General features: G+C 58.8%; 2 long non-coding RNA genes across 6 annotated transcripts; both read right to left on the bottom strand.

Moving 5' to 3' along the window:
* Positions 1-4,592: 4,592 nt before the first annotated feature.
* On the bottom strand, positions 4,593-6,332 carry LOC120322703. Of its 2 annotated transcripts, none has more exons than XR_005562544.1 (4): positions 6,236-6,332; positions 5,360-5,397; positions 4,746-4,831; positions 4,593-4,637 (listed from the first exon to the last, which is right to left on the bottom strand). It is a non-coding gene; the product is annotated as an uncharacterized LOC120322703 (long non-coding RNA). The 2 variants fall into 2 exon arrangements; XR_005562545.1 differs by having other exon boundaries at positions 4,597-4,637; positions 4,742-4,831.
* Positions 6,333-8,943: 2,611 nt separating this feature from the next.
* On the bottom strand, positions 8,944-11,739 carry LOC113992262. Of its 4 annotated transcripts, none has more exons than XR_005562543.1 (4): positions 11,636-11,739; positions 10,773-10,811; positions 10,155-10,244; positions 8,944-8,984 (listed from the first exon to the last, which is right to left on the bottom strand). It is a non-coding gene; the product is annotated as an uncharacterized LOC113992262 (long non-coding RNA). The 4 variants fall into 4 exon arrangements; XR_005562542.1 differs by having other exon boundaries at positions 8,946-8,984; positions 10,159-10,244; XR_005562541.1 differs by lacking the exon at positions 8,944-8,984 and adding an exon at positions 10,011-10,050.
* Positions 11,740-13,192: the final 1,453 nt, after the last annotated feature.

The following is a 13,192-nucleotide window of genomic DNA, read 5'->3' as shown; positions in this document are numbered from 1 at the left end:
GAATGCCCTGCTAAGGAAGGCTGAAAAATGCGGGGAGCCTGCCCAGGTCAAAGAGCCCCTTGATTTTGTCTGTGTTCCAGTCCCTGGCTAAAGAAAGGGCAGAACCACCGCAGGTGTTGCTTGCCTTTTCCCTACGAGGTTTTGCCAGGCGCTGGACCAGCCCGGGCACTGCGGGGGAAGGCCGGCAGTGGCCAAAGCCCGCCGCTTTCCCAGGGCAAGCGTCGCTTGCCAGAGCGCCCCCGAGCGCCGGGCCCTGCCTCACAGTCGCCGCCTGGCGGACACGGCCGGGAGCGGCACTGCAGCCGCGCGCCCCCCCCCCCCTCCTTGGCGAGACCCGCGGCGCCTTTCGCGCGTCCGGGCCTTTCTTCCCTAAAACCTGCCCTTGCCTAGGAAAAGCTGAGCAGTTCACAGAGTTGCGGTTTCCAGCCCAGCTTCCCAAAGGATTTCTCTCTCCCGGCAGCACAGACAGGGTCCCCGAGGCAGCGCAGACCCTCCCCGCGGGGGGGTGTGGTGCGTGTGCAATGCCAGGGCACATCCGAACCCGGCCCTGCGGCGGCACGCAGGTGCAAGTTCCTCCGCAGAGGCGAGAAAGCTGCCCGTCGCTTCCCCTGCCTGCAGGCCCCGCTGGCCGCGGGAGAGGCAGAAGAGCGGCCGCCGCCCCCCCGCCGGGCCCCCGCTTACCCCGGCGACGATCTCCTGCAGAGCCCGACGTCGGATCTGCCGCCGTGGGTCGCTTCCGGGGGGGGGGGGAGGCGGCGGCGCAGCCCCGACAGCATCTCCGGGGCACGGCGGGACCGACCGGGAGCGGAGCGGAGCGGGGCGGGGCGGAACGGGGCGGGAGGACGGCGACCGCGTGGGATCGTCGCGCGTGCGCGGCGCGCCGCGGCGCGAGAGGGGTCTGCCCGCGCCGGTGCCTGCCGCCGCCCGCGAACCTGCCGCCCGCGCCCGGCGCCGCCGAGCGCCCCGCCCCGTCCCCACAGCGGGAGGCGGCGCGGCGAGACGGCGCTGCGGGCGCGGGGCGGGGGTCCGGGTCGCGGCGGAGGTCAGGCAACAGGATAGACGCCTCTCTGAGGCCAGGGCGGGGGCCTCTCGCCGCCATCTTGAGTGTGGCCTCGGCTAAGTTCCGGTCCTGGCGGCGCCATCTTGAGTGTGGCGGCGGGGCGAACTTCCGGGCCGGGGCCGCCATCTTTAGTGTGGTCGTTCCGGTCCTGGCGGCGCCATCTTTACTGTGGGCTTGGCGGACTTCCGGGCCGGGACCGCCATCTTTAGTGTGGTCGTTCCGGTCCTGACGGCGCCATCTTTACTGTGGGCTTGGCGGACTTCCGCGCCGGGGCCTTGGAGGACTTCCGGTCGCTCTCTACTTCCGGTGACCGAATTTACCCAAATTACCGGCCCTCCTCGCTAATTTCTGCGCTTTCACCCCAAAAAATCTTCGTGTTGTTCCCCCCACACACACCCCGGGAGAGACGGGAGACCGCGAGTCCCGCCCTGCCGCCGGAACCGGCCCTTAACTCGAGCGGGGAGCGCTGCACCGCCACGAGAGCCACTGCGCATGCGTCGCCGGTCCCTCTCCTGGCTGCCCCTACTTACCACGTGATCGCCGGCGTCTTGCCAACGACTGCGCACGCGCCGCCGTCGCCACCTTGCCTGCCCCCCCACCCCGCCACCCGACCGCCCGGCTTCGCTTTCTTACTGCGGCTCCCCCTCCGCTTTTTCGGCTCCCTGGGGTTCCCTCACCCACATTTTGGGGTCCCCTTCTCACATTTTAGGGGTGATGACCCCCGCAATTTACGGTTCGGGGGGGGGGAGGAGAGGAAACGGGGTGCCCAAGAAAGGGTTTCTTTTTTTTTTTCTTTTTTTTTTTTTTTTTTTTTTTTTTTTTTTTTTTTTTTTTTTTTTTTTTTTTTTTTTTTTTTTTTTTTTTTTTTTTTTAAATTTTATTTTGTTTTTTATATTTCCTTTTTTATTTCGTTTATTTTTTATTCTCTTTATTTTTCATTTTCTCTCCCAGTGCTCCCCAGTAACACCCAGTGCTCCCCAACAACCCCCAGCAACACCCAGTGCTCCCCAGTAAACACCCAGTGCCCCCCAACAACCCCCAGGAACACCCAGTGCTCCCCAAAAATTGACCCAAAACCGACCCAAATCACCCCAAAAGCTGACCCAAAACTGACCCCAAAACCTGACCCAAATCATCCCAAAACCTGACCCAAAACTGACCCCAATCACCCCAAACAGTGACCCCAAACTGACCCCAAAACCTGACCCAAATCATCCCAAAACCTGACCCAAAACTCTGCATTTATTTGGCACCATTTCCTCCCAGAAACAACATCTCCGATTTAGTTGATTGCTAAAGCCATCATTTTAAAACCATCTCGGGAAGCAAAAGGCACTGGAAAACACACACAAATCATTCCTGCACCCACCAAATCATTAGGAATTGGAACCCCATTCCCTCATCTCTCTCCTTGTGCTTCTTGGCTGGAAAACCTGATGATCCCCGCTGGCTATTTTTAGGCTGCTTTTCTTCCACAGCTCCTTTCCTCCCGGCTGAAACCTCCTGGCACATTCAGGGCTTATCCGGAGGGAAGCCCCTCTGAAGTATTTCCTCCCGTGGCAATTCTGTGGGATGAAGAAGGAAAAAAAGCACGTCAAGAGCTCCTTCTCCCCCCTTCCCTCGCAAACACCCTCCCAGTTTGTCCTTGGCAGCTCCATGCCCCCGGCACCCGCACCCGACGCTTCGGCTCCGCTGGGAAAGGGACAGCAAGTGCACAAGCAAGTTCAGTGCTGGGCAGGGGCTCCCTGGGGAACGGCACTTCAGTGCTTTAGTCCGTGGCCTTTCCTGCTGCCCTCCCTCCCGGAGGCAGAGGATGACCCGGCCCTTGTTTCTCCCACGCTCGCAGACCCAGGTCCTGCTCCTTTGGCCCCACTTTTCTTAGCAGACCCGGCATCATTTCCCAGGGTCCCCAGGAAACTTCTGCACTTGACCCATTGCTGAGTGCAGAGCACAGGGCGAGGGAAGGACAAATTTCTCGGCACCCACCCCCTGGAATTTTCCTTCTCCGCAGCACGCTCCCGTTCCCGCTGTCTCTGGAGGTGCCCGCACGAGTCCTCCTTCTCCCAGCACCTCAGAGAATGTCCTCTTCACCCGGGTCCTGCTTACCGGCGTCCAACAAAACACGCTGACGACATTTTTCAGGATGCCAGTGGAGAGATATTAGAGCACACTGCCCAGGGAAGCTGAGCCTGCCCCATCCCTGCAAGTGTTCCAGGCCGGGCTGGACGGGACTCGCAGCAACCGGGGACAGTGGAAGGTGTCCCTGCCCACGGAAGGCAGGCTGGCCTTTGAAGGGCCCCTTCAAACCAAATCGCTCTGGGATTCCCCTCCAAAATCGCTCCCCAAGAGACACAGCGAGCAAAGCAGAGGGACTGCACTCCCAGCTTTTCTTACCTGCAGGCACACACAGCACAGCACAGCACAGCACAGCACGTTGGACAGAAAAGCCACGGGGTTAGTCCTGCCAGAGGCGTCCGGCACACCCACGGCGACCGAAGGAAAACAGGGAGCCTGGGAACACGGAGTAAAAGACACCTTAATTAGGACCACACCGAGCACTAGCCAGGTCATTCCCACAGCTTCACTGTCCAGTCACACAAAAAGCACTCACCGAGGCCTCAGGTAGGATGGCTCCTGCCGCTGACCAGGTGAATACCTCCCTGGAAGCCCGCTCCGCTCCTGCCCGGCACTGGGGCTCACCCAGGGGGGCTTTGCCAAGCATCCAATGGAAATTAAAATTACAGCCTGGGCAAAGGCGCTTCCCGCAGGACCGCTCCTGGCCAAGGCCAGCGGTCCGTGCAAGTCAGACCGCTGACCAGCCGGGGGGATTTTCGGGGGCACGCTTCCAGCTTTTATTCTCCAGAAACTCCAGTTCTGTCTGGCACCGCTTCCTTCAGTCTTCCCCTGTTGGAAGAGGTCACTTAAGGCTTTCGAGGGGCCAGACTGCCAAAGCCCGGCCGGTCCATTCCCACGAGGAAAGGTAGCTTTGTCTTGGACAGGATACTGGGGGGGAGACACAAAATAAAAGTTTAATTTAAAACAACTGCCTAGAATAGAAAGCAATTCAAACATAAGGCAGACAAGACTCGTGCAAATCTGAATCCATTTGGCTTCAACGGAGAATTATTTCCCTCTGCACCTAACAGAATGTCCTCTTCACCCGGGTCCTGCTTACCATCGTCGAACAAAACACGCTGACGACATTTTTCAGGATGCCAGTGGAGAGATATTAGAGCACACTGCCCAGGGAAGCTGAGCCTGCCCCATCCCTGCAAGTGTTCCAGGCCAGGCTGGACGGGACTGGGAGCATCCAGCCGGGGATGAGAGCGGAAGGTGTCCCTGCCCACGGAAGGCAGGCTGGCCTTGGAAGGTCCCCTTCAAACCAAATCGCTCTGGGATTCCCCTCCAAAATCACTCCCCAAGAGACACAGCGAGCAAAGCAGAGGGACTGCACTCCCCGCTTTTCTTACCTGCAGGCACACCCAGCACAGCACAGCACGTTGGACAGAAAAGCCACGGGGTTAGTCCTGCCAGAGGCGTCCGGCACACCCACGGCGACCGAAGGGAAAGAGGGAGCCTGGGAACACGGAGTAAAAGACACCTTAATTAGGACCACACCGAGCACTAGCCAGGTCATTCCCACAGACAGCTTCACCGTCCGGTCACACAAAAAGCACTGACCTACCAGGGCCTCAGTTAGGATGGCTCCTGACGCTGACACCTCCGTTTGCCCCGGGGGGTCAAGAAGAACATCCCTGGGAAGAAGTCACCCTGAACAACAAAAAGGCAAAATTAGTGAAGCACGGGGGGCTCTTCTGACTAGATTGCCACCAGCATTCCATAGCAAATGCCACGACTATTCTGTTACAGACGAGAAAACCCTGTACTCCCAAACAAACAGCCAGGAGGTTTATGGGCACGCCTGAAAATTTCCTGTGAGGAGCTTTTTGTAACTAAGGAGCAGGTGCTATCTTGAGTTGAAGGCATCGATTTGACAGACACTTAGTACAGCAAACTCTTCAGCAGAGCAATTAATTGCTGCCTGTTTGAACAGTAGGGGAGAGAAAATGACAGTCTACCAGAAGACAAGAAAAGCAGAACTGGAATCAGCAGCCTTTTCTTCCATCTCTCCCGAGAAAGTCGTGTTTCTCTGTTCTAACAATTCTATGCCCTTTTCTACATGAAACTTACACCAAGACTGAAAAAACAACTAGAAAACACGGAGAGAAGCTTTTCAGAATTTCACGTGATTTTCCCAACCCGATCCCAGAAAAGCAGAACTGGGTAGAATGGACTCACCTCGAGGCCTTTGGTCTTTTTTCCATAAGCTTCGTCACCTGATTGAAAAAGCAGAGTAGACTCGGTATTTAGGCTCACAACAGGAAAACTTCCCCTTCGTTTCCTAAAAGAAAGGACATTAATCTGCACAGCTGCAGGCGCGTCTCCAGCTGTTAAAGCCTTTCAGCTTTTCAGAGGGTGAGAATGCCCTGCTAAGGAAGGCTGAAAAATGCTGGGAGCCTGCCCAGGTCAAAGAGCCCCTTGATTTTGTCTGTGTTCCAGTCCCTGGCTAAAGAAAGGGCAGAACCACCGCAGGTGTTGCTTGCCTTTTCCCTACGGGGTTTTGCCAGGCGCTGGGCCAGCCCGGGCACTGCGGGGGAAGGCCGGCAGTGGCCAAAGCCCGCCGCTTTCCCAGGGCAAGCGTCGCTTGCGAGAGCGCCCCCGAGCGCCGGGCCCTGCCTCACAGTCGCCGCCTGGCGGACACGGCCGGGAGCGGCACGGCAGCCGCGCGCGGCGCTGCAGCCGCGCGCCCCCCCCCCCTTGGCGAGACCCGCGGCGCCTTTCGCGCGTCCGGGCCTTTCTTCCCTAAAACCTGCCCTTGCCTAGGAAAAGCTGAGCAGTGCACAGAGTTGCTGTTTCCAGCCCAGCTTCCCAAAGGATTTCTCTCTCCCGGCAGCACAGACAGGGTCCCCGAGGCAGCGCAGACCCTCCCCGCGGGGGGGTGTGGTGCGTGTGCAATGCCAGGGCACATCCGAACCCGGCCCTGCGGCGGCACGCAGGTGCAAGTTTCTCCGCAGAGGCGAGAAAGCTGCCCGTCGCTTCCCCTGCCTGCAGGCCCCGCTGGCCGCGGGAGAGGCAGAAGAGCGGCCGCCGCCCCACCGCCGGGCCCCCGCTTACCCCGGCGACGATCTCCTGCAGAGCCCGACGTCGGATCTGCCGCCGTGGGTCGCTTCCGGGGGGGGGGGGAGGCGGCGGCGCAGCCCCGACAGCATCCCCGGGGCACGGCGGGACCGACCGGGAGCGGAGCGGAGCGGGGCGGAACGGGGCGGGAGGACGGCGACCCCCTGAGATCGTCGCGCGTGCGCGGCGCGCCGCGGCGCGAGAGGGGTCTGCCCGCGCCGGTGCCTGCCGCCGCCCGCGAACCTGCCGCCCGCGCCCGGCGCCGCCGAGCGCCCCGCCCCGTCCCCACAGCGGGAAGCGGCGCGGCGAGACGGCGCTGCGGGCGCGGGGCGGGGGTCCGGGTCGCGGCGGAGGTCAGGCAACAGGATAGACGCCTCTCTGAGGCCAGGGCGGGGGCCTCTCGCCGCCATCTTGAGTGTGGCCTCGGCTAAGTTCCGGTCCTGGCGGCGCCATCTTGAGTGTGGCGTCGGGGCGAACTTCCGGGCCGGGCCGCCATCTTTAGTGTGGTCGTTCCGGTCCTGGCGGCGCCATCTTTACTGTGGGCTTGGCGGACTGCCGGGCCGGGGCCTTGGAGGACTTCCGGTCGCTCTCTACTTCCGGTGACCGAGTTTACCCAAATTACCGGCCCTCCTCGCTAATTTCTGCGCTTTCACCCCAAAAAATCTTCACGTTATTCCCCCCACACACACCCCGCCAGAGACGGGAGACCGCCAGTTCCGCCCTGCCGCCGGAACCGGCCCTTAACTCGAGCGGGGAGCGCTGCACCGCCACGAGAGCCACTGCGCATGCGTCGCCGGTCCCGCTCCTGGCTGCCCTTACTTACCACGTGATCGCCGGCGTCTTGCCAACGACTGCGCACGCGCCGCCGTCGCCACCTTGCCTGCCCCCCCCACCCCGCCGCCCGACCGCCCGGCTTCGCTTTCTTACTGCGGCTCCCCCTCCGCTTTTTCGGCTCCCTGGGGTTCCCCCACCCGCATTTTGGGATCCCCGTCTCACATTTGAGGGGTGATGACCCCGCAATTTACGGGTCGGGGGGCGGGAGGAGAGGAAACGGGGTGCCCAAGAAGGGGTTTCTTTTTTTTTTTCTTTTTTTTTTTTCTCTTTTATTTCATTTTCATTTTATTTCCTTTTTAGTTTTTTTGCCTTTTTTTTTTTTTAATTTTCTTTTGTTTTTTATGTTTCATTTTTTTATTTCGTTTATTTTTTATTCTCTTTATTTTTCATCTTCTCTCCCAGTGCTCCCCAGTAAACACCCAGTGCTCCCCAACAACCCCCAGGAACACCCAGTGCTCCCCAAAAATTGACCCAAAACCGACCCAAATCACCCCAAAAGCTGACCCAAAACTGACCCCAAAACCTGACCCAAATCATCCCAAAAGCTGACCCAAAACTGACCCCAATCACCCCAAACAGTGACCCCAAACTGACCCCAAAACCTGACCCAAATCATCCCAAAACCTGACCCAAAACTCTGCATTTATTTGGCACCATTTCCTCCCAGAAACAACATCTCCGATTTAGTTGATTGCTAAAGCCATCATTTTAAAACCATCTCAGGAATCAAAAGGCACTGGAAAACACACACAAATCATTCCTGCACCCACCAAATCATTAGGAATTGGAACCCCATTCCCTCATCTCTCTCCTTGTGCTTCTTGGCTGGAAAACCTGATGATCCCCGCTGGCTATTTTTAGGCTGCTTTTCTTCCACAGCGCCTTTCCTCCCGGCTGAAACCTCCTGGCACATTCAGGGCTTATCCGGAGGGAAGCCCCTCTGAAGTATTTCCTCCCGTGGCAATTCTGTGGGATGAAGAAGGAAAAAAAGCACGTCAAGAGCTCCTTCTCCCCCCTTCCCTCGCAAACACCCTCCCAGTTTGTCCTTGGCAGCTCCATGCCCCCGGCACCCGCACCCGACGCTTCGGCTCCGCTGGGAAAGGGACAGCAAGTGCACAAGCAAGTTCAGTGCTGGGCAGGGGCTCCCTGGGGAACGGCACTTCAGTGCTTTAGTCCGTGGCCTTTCCTGCTGCCCTCCCTCCCGGAGGCAGAGGATGACCCGGCCCTTGTTTCTCCCACGCTCGCAGACCCAGGTCCTGCTCCTTTGGCCCCACTTTTCTTAGCAGACCCGGCATCATTTCCCAGGGTCCCCAGGAAACTTCTGCACTTGACCCATTGCTGAGTGCAGAGCACAGGGCGAGGGAAGGACAAATTTCTCGGCACCCACCCCCTGGAATTTTCCTTCTCCGCAGCACGCTCCCGTTCCCGCTGTCTCTGGAGGTGCCCGCACGAGTCCTCCTTCTCCCAGCACCTCAGAGAATGTCCTCTTCACCCGGGTCCTGCTTACCGGCGTCCAACAAAACACGCTGACGACATTTTTCAGGATGCCAGTGGAGAGATATTAGAGCACACTGCCCAGGGAAGCTGAGCCTGCCCCATCCCTGCAAGTGTTCCAGGCCGGGCTGGACGGGACTCGCAGCAACCGGGGACAGTGGAAGGTGTCCCTGCCCACGGAAGGCAGGCTGGCCTTTGAAGGTCCCCTTCAAACCAAATCGCTCTGGGATTCCCCTCCAAAATCGCTCCCCAAGAGACACAGCGAGCAAAGCAGAGGGACTGCACTCCCAGCTTTTCTTACCTGCAGGCACACACAGCACAGCACAGCACAGCACAGCACGTTGGACAGAAAAGCCACGGGGTTAGTCCTGCCAGAGGCGTCCGGCACACCCACGGCGACCGAAGGAAAACAGGGAGCCTGGGAACACGGAGTAAAAGACACCTTAATTAGGACCACACCGAGCACTAGCCAGGTCATTCCCACAGCTTCACTGTCCCGTCACACAAAAAGCACTCACCGAGGCCTCAGGTAGGATGGCTCCTGCCGCTGACCAGGTGAATACCTCCCTGGAAGCCCGCTCCGCTCCTGCCAGGCACTGGGGCTCACCCAGGGGGGCTTTGCCAAGCATCCAATGGAAATTAAAATTACAGCCTGGGCAAAGGCGCTTCCCGCAGGACCGCTCCTGGCCAAGGCCACCGGTCCGTGCAAGTCAGACCGCTGACCAGCCGGGGGGATTTTCGGGGGCACGCTTCCAGCTTTTATTCTCCAGAAACTCCAGTTCTGTCTGGCACCGCTTGCTTCAGTCTTCCCCTGTTGGAAGAGGTCACTTAAGGCTTTCGAGGGGCCAGACTGCCAAAGCCCGGCCGGTCCATTCCCACGAGGAAAGGTAGCTTTGTCTTGGACAGGATACTGGGGGGGAGACACAAAATAAAAGTTTAATTTAAAACAACTGCCTAGAATAGAAAGCAATTCAAACATAAGGCAGACAAGACTCGTGCAAATCTGAATCCATTTGGCTTCAAAGGAGAATTATTTCCCTCTGCACCTAACAGAATGTCCTCTTCACCCGGGTCCTGCTTACCATCGTTGAACAAAACACGCTGACGACATTTTTCAGGATGCCAGTGCAGAGATATTAGAGCACACTGCCCAGGGAAGCTGAGCCTGCCCCATCCCTGCAAGTGTTCCAGGCCAGGCTGGACGGGACTGGGAGCATCCAGCCGGGGATGAGAGCGGAAGGTGTCCCTGCCCACGGAAGGCAGGCTGGCCTTTGAAGGTCCCCTTCAAACCAAATCGCTCTGGGATTCCCCTCCAAAATCACTACCCAAGAGACACAGCAAGCAAAGCAGAGGGACTGCACTCCCAGCTTTTCTTACCTGCAGGCACACGCAGCACAGCACAGCACGTTGGACAGAAAAGCCACGGGGTTAGTCCTGCCAGAGGCGTCCGGCACACCCACGGCGACCGAAGGGAAACAGGGAGCCTGGGAACACGGAGTAAAAGACACCTTAATTAGGACCACACCGAGCACTAGCCAGGTCATTCCCACAGACAGCTTCACCGTCCGGTCACACAAAAAGCACTGACCTACCAGGGCCTCAGTTAGGATGGCTCCTGACGCTGACACCTCCGTTTGCCCCGGGGGGTCAAGAAGAACATCCCTGGGAAGAAGTCACCCTGAACAACAAAAAGGCAAAATTAGTGAAGCACGGGGGCCTCTTCTGACTAGATTGCCACCAGCATTCCATAGCAAATGCCACGACTATTCTGTTACAGACGAGAAAACCCTGTACTCCCAAACAAACAGCCAGGAGGATTATGGGCACGCCTGAAAATTTCCTGTGAGGAGCTTTTTGTAACTAAGGAGCAGGTGCTATCTTGAGTTGAAGGCATCGATTTGACAGACACTTAGTACAGCAAACTCTTCAGCAGAGCAATTAATTGCTGCCTGTTTGAAGAGTAGGGGAGAGAAAATGACAGTCTAACAGAAGACAAGAAAAGCAGAACTGGAATCAGCAGCCTTTTCTTCCATCTCTCCCGAGAAAGTCGTGTTTCTCTGTTCTAACAATTCTATGCCCTTTTCTACATGAAACTTACACCAAGGCTGAAAAAACAACTAGAAAACACGGAGAGAAGCTTTTCAGAATTTCACGTGATTTTCCCAACCCGATCCCAGAAAAGCAGAACTGGGTAGAATGGACTCACCTCGAGGCCTTTGGTCTTTTTTTCCATAAGCTTCGTCACCTGATTGAAAAAGCAGAGTAGACTCGGTATTTAGGCTCACAACAGGAAAACTTCCCCTTCGTTTCCTAAAAGAAAGGACATTAATCTGCACAGCTGCAGGCGCGTCTCCAGCTGTTAAAGCCTTTCAGCTTTTCAGAGGGTGAGAATGCCCTGCTAAGGAAGGCTGAAAAATGCTGGGAGCCTGCCCAGGTCAAAGAGCCCCTTGATTTTGTCTGTGTTCCAGTCCCTGGCTAAAGAAAGGGCAGAACCACCGCAGGTGTTGCTTGCCTTTTCCCTACGAGGTTTTGCCAGGCGCTGGGCCAGCCCGGGCACTGCGGGGGAAGGCCGGCAGTGGCCAAAGCCCGCCGCTTTCCCAGGGCAAGCGTCGCTTGCCAGAGCGCCCCCGAGCGCCGGGCCCTGCCTCACAGTCGCCGCCTGGCGGACACGGCCGGGAGCGGCACTGCAGCCGCGCGCCCCCCCCCCCCTCCTTGGCGAGACCCGCGGCGCCTTTCGCGCGTCCGGGCCTTTCTTCCCTAAAACCTGCCCTTGCCTAGGAAAAGCTGAGCAGTTCACAGAGTTGCGGTTTCCAGCCCAGCTTCCCAAAGGATTTCTCTCTCCCGGCAGCACAGACAGGGTCCCCGAGGCAGCGCAGACCCTCCCCGCGGGGGGGTGTGGTGCGTGTGCAATGCCAGGGCACATCCGAACCCGGCCCTGCGGCGGCACGCAGGTGCAAGTTCCTCCGCAGAGGCGAGAAAGCTGCCCGTCGCTTCCCCTGCCTGCAGGCCCCGCTGGCCGCGGGAGAGGCAGAAGAGCGGCCGCCGCCCCCCCGCCGGGCCCCCGCTTACCCCGGCGACGATCTCCTGCAGAGCCCGACGTCGGATCTGCCGCCGTGGGTCGCTTCCGGGGGGGGGGGGAGGCGGCGGCGCAGCCCCGACAGCATCTCCGGGGCACGGCGGGACCGACCGGGAGCGGAGCGGAGCGGGGCGGGGCGGAACGGGGCGGGAGGACGGCGACCGCGTGGGATCGTCGCGCGTGCGCGGCGCGCCGCGGCGCGAGAGGGGTCTGCCCGCGCCGGTGCCTGCCGCCGCCCGCGAACCTGCCGCCCGCGCCCGGCGCCGCCGAGCGCCCCGCCCCGTCCCCACAGCGGGAGGCGGCGCGGCGAGACGGCGCTGCGGGCGCGGGGCGGGGGTCCGGGTCGCGGCGGAGGTCAGGCAACAGGATAGACGCCTCTCTGAGGCCAGGGCGGGGGCCTCTCGCCGCCATCTTGAGTGTGGCCTCGGCTAAGTTCCGGTCCTGGCGGCGCCATCTTGAGTGTGGCGGCGGGGCGAACTTCCGGGCCGGGGCCGCCATCTTTAGTGTGGTCGTTCCGGTCCTGGCGGCCGCCATCTTTACTGGGCTTGGCGACTTTGCCGTGGCGGTGTGCCTTGTAGGACTCCGGTCGCTCTCTACTTCCTGGTGTTACCGAAAGTTTACCCAATATTACCGTCCCTCCTCGCTATATATCTGACGTACTTTCACCCAAACCTAATCTTCCGTATTCCCCCTCACACACACCCCGCTGCTAGAGACGTTGGAGACCGCCTAGTCCCGCCCTGCCGCCGGAACCGGCCCTTAACTCGAGCGGGGAGCGCTGCACCGTCACGAGAGCCACTGCGCATGCGTCGCCGGTCCCGCTCCTGGCTGCCCTTAATTACCACGTGATCGCCGGCGTCTTGCCAACGACTGCGCACGCGCCGCCGTCGCCACCTTGCCTGCCCCCCCCACCCCGCCGCCCGACCGCCCGGCTTCGCTTTCTTACTGCGGCTCCCCCTCCGCTTTTTCGGCTCCCTGGGGTTCCCCCACCCGCATTTTGGGATCCCCGTCTCACATTTGAGGGGTGATGACCCCGCAATTTACGGGTCGGGGGGCGGGAGGAGAGGAAACGGGGTGCCCAAGAAGGGGTTTCTTTTTTTTTTTCTTTTTCTTTTTTTTTTTCTCTTTTATTTCATTTTCATTTTAATTTCCTTTTTAGTTTTTTTGCCTTTTTTTTTTTAATTTTCTTTTGTTTTTTATGTTTCATTTTTTTATTTCGTTTATTTTTTATTCTCTTTATTTTTCATCTTCTCTCCCAGTGCTCCCCAGTAAACACCCAGTGCTCCCCAACAACCCCCAGGAACACCCAGTGCTCCCCCAAAATTGACCCAAAACCGACCCAAATCACCCCAAAAGCTGACCCAAAACTGACCCCAAAACCTGACCCAAATCATCCCAAAACCTGACCCAAAACTGACCCCAATCACCCCAAAAAGTGACCCCAAACTGACCCCAAAACCTGACCCAAATCATCCCAAAACCTGACCCAAAACTCTGCATTTATTTGGCACCATTTCCTCCCAGAAACAACATCTCCGATTTAGTTGATT

Source organism: Pipra filicauda, unplaced genomic scaffold, assembly GCF_003945595.2.
Source record: "Pipra filicauda isolate LSUMZ 115617 unplaced genomic scaffold, ASM394559v2 scaffold1445_size13191_pilon, whole genome shotgun sequence".
NCBI lineage: Eukaryota > Metazoa > Chordata > Aves > Passeriformes > Pipridae > Pipra > Pipra filicauda.
Note: the sequence above shows the minus strand (reverse complement) of the source record. Positions and strands in the feature narration are given on the sequence as shown.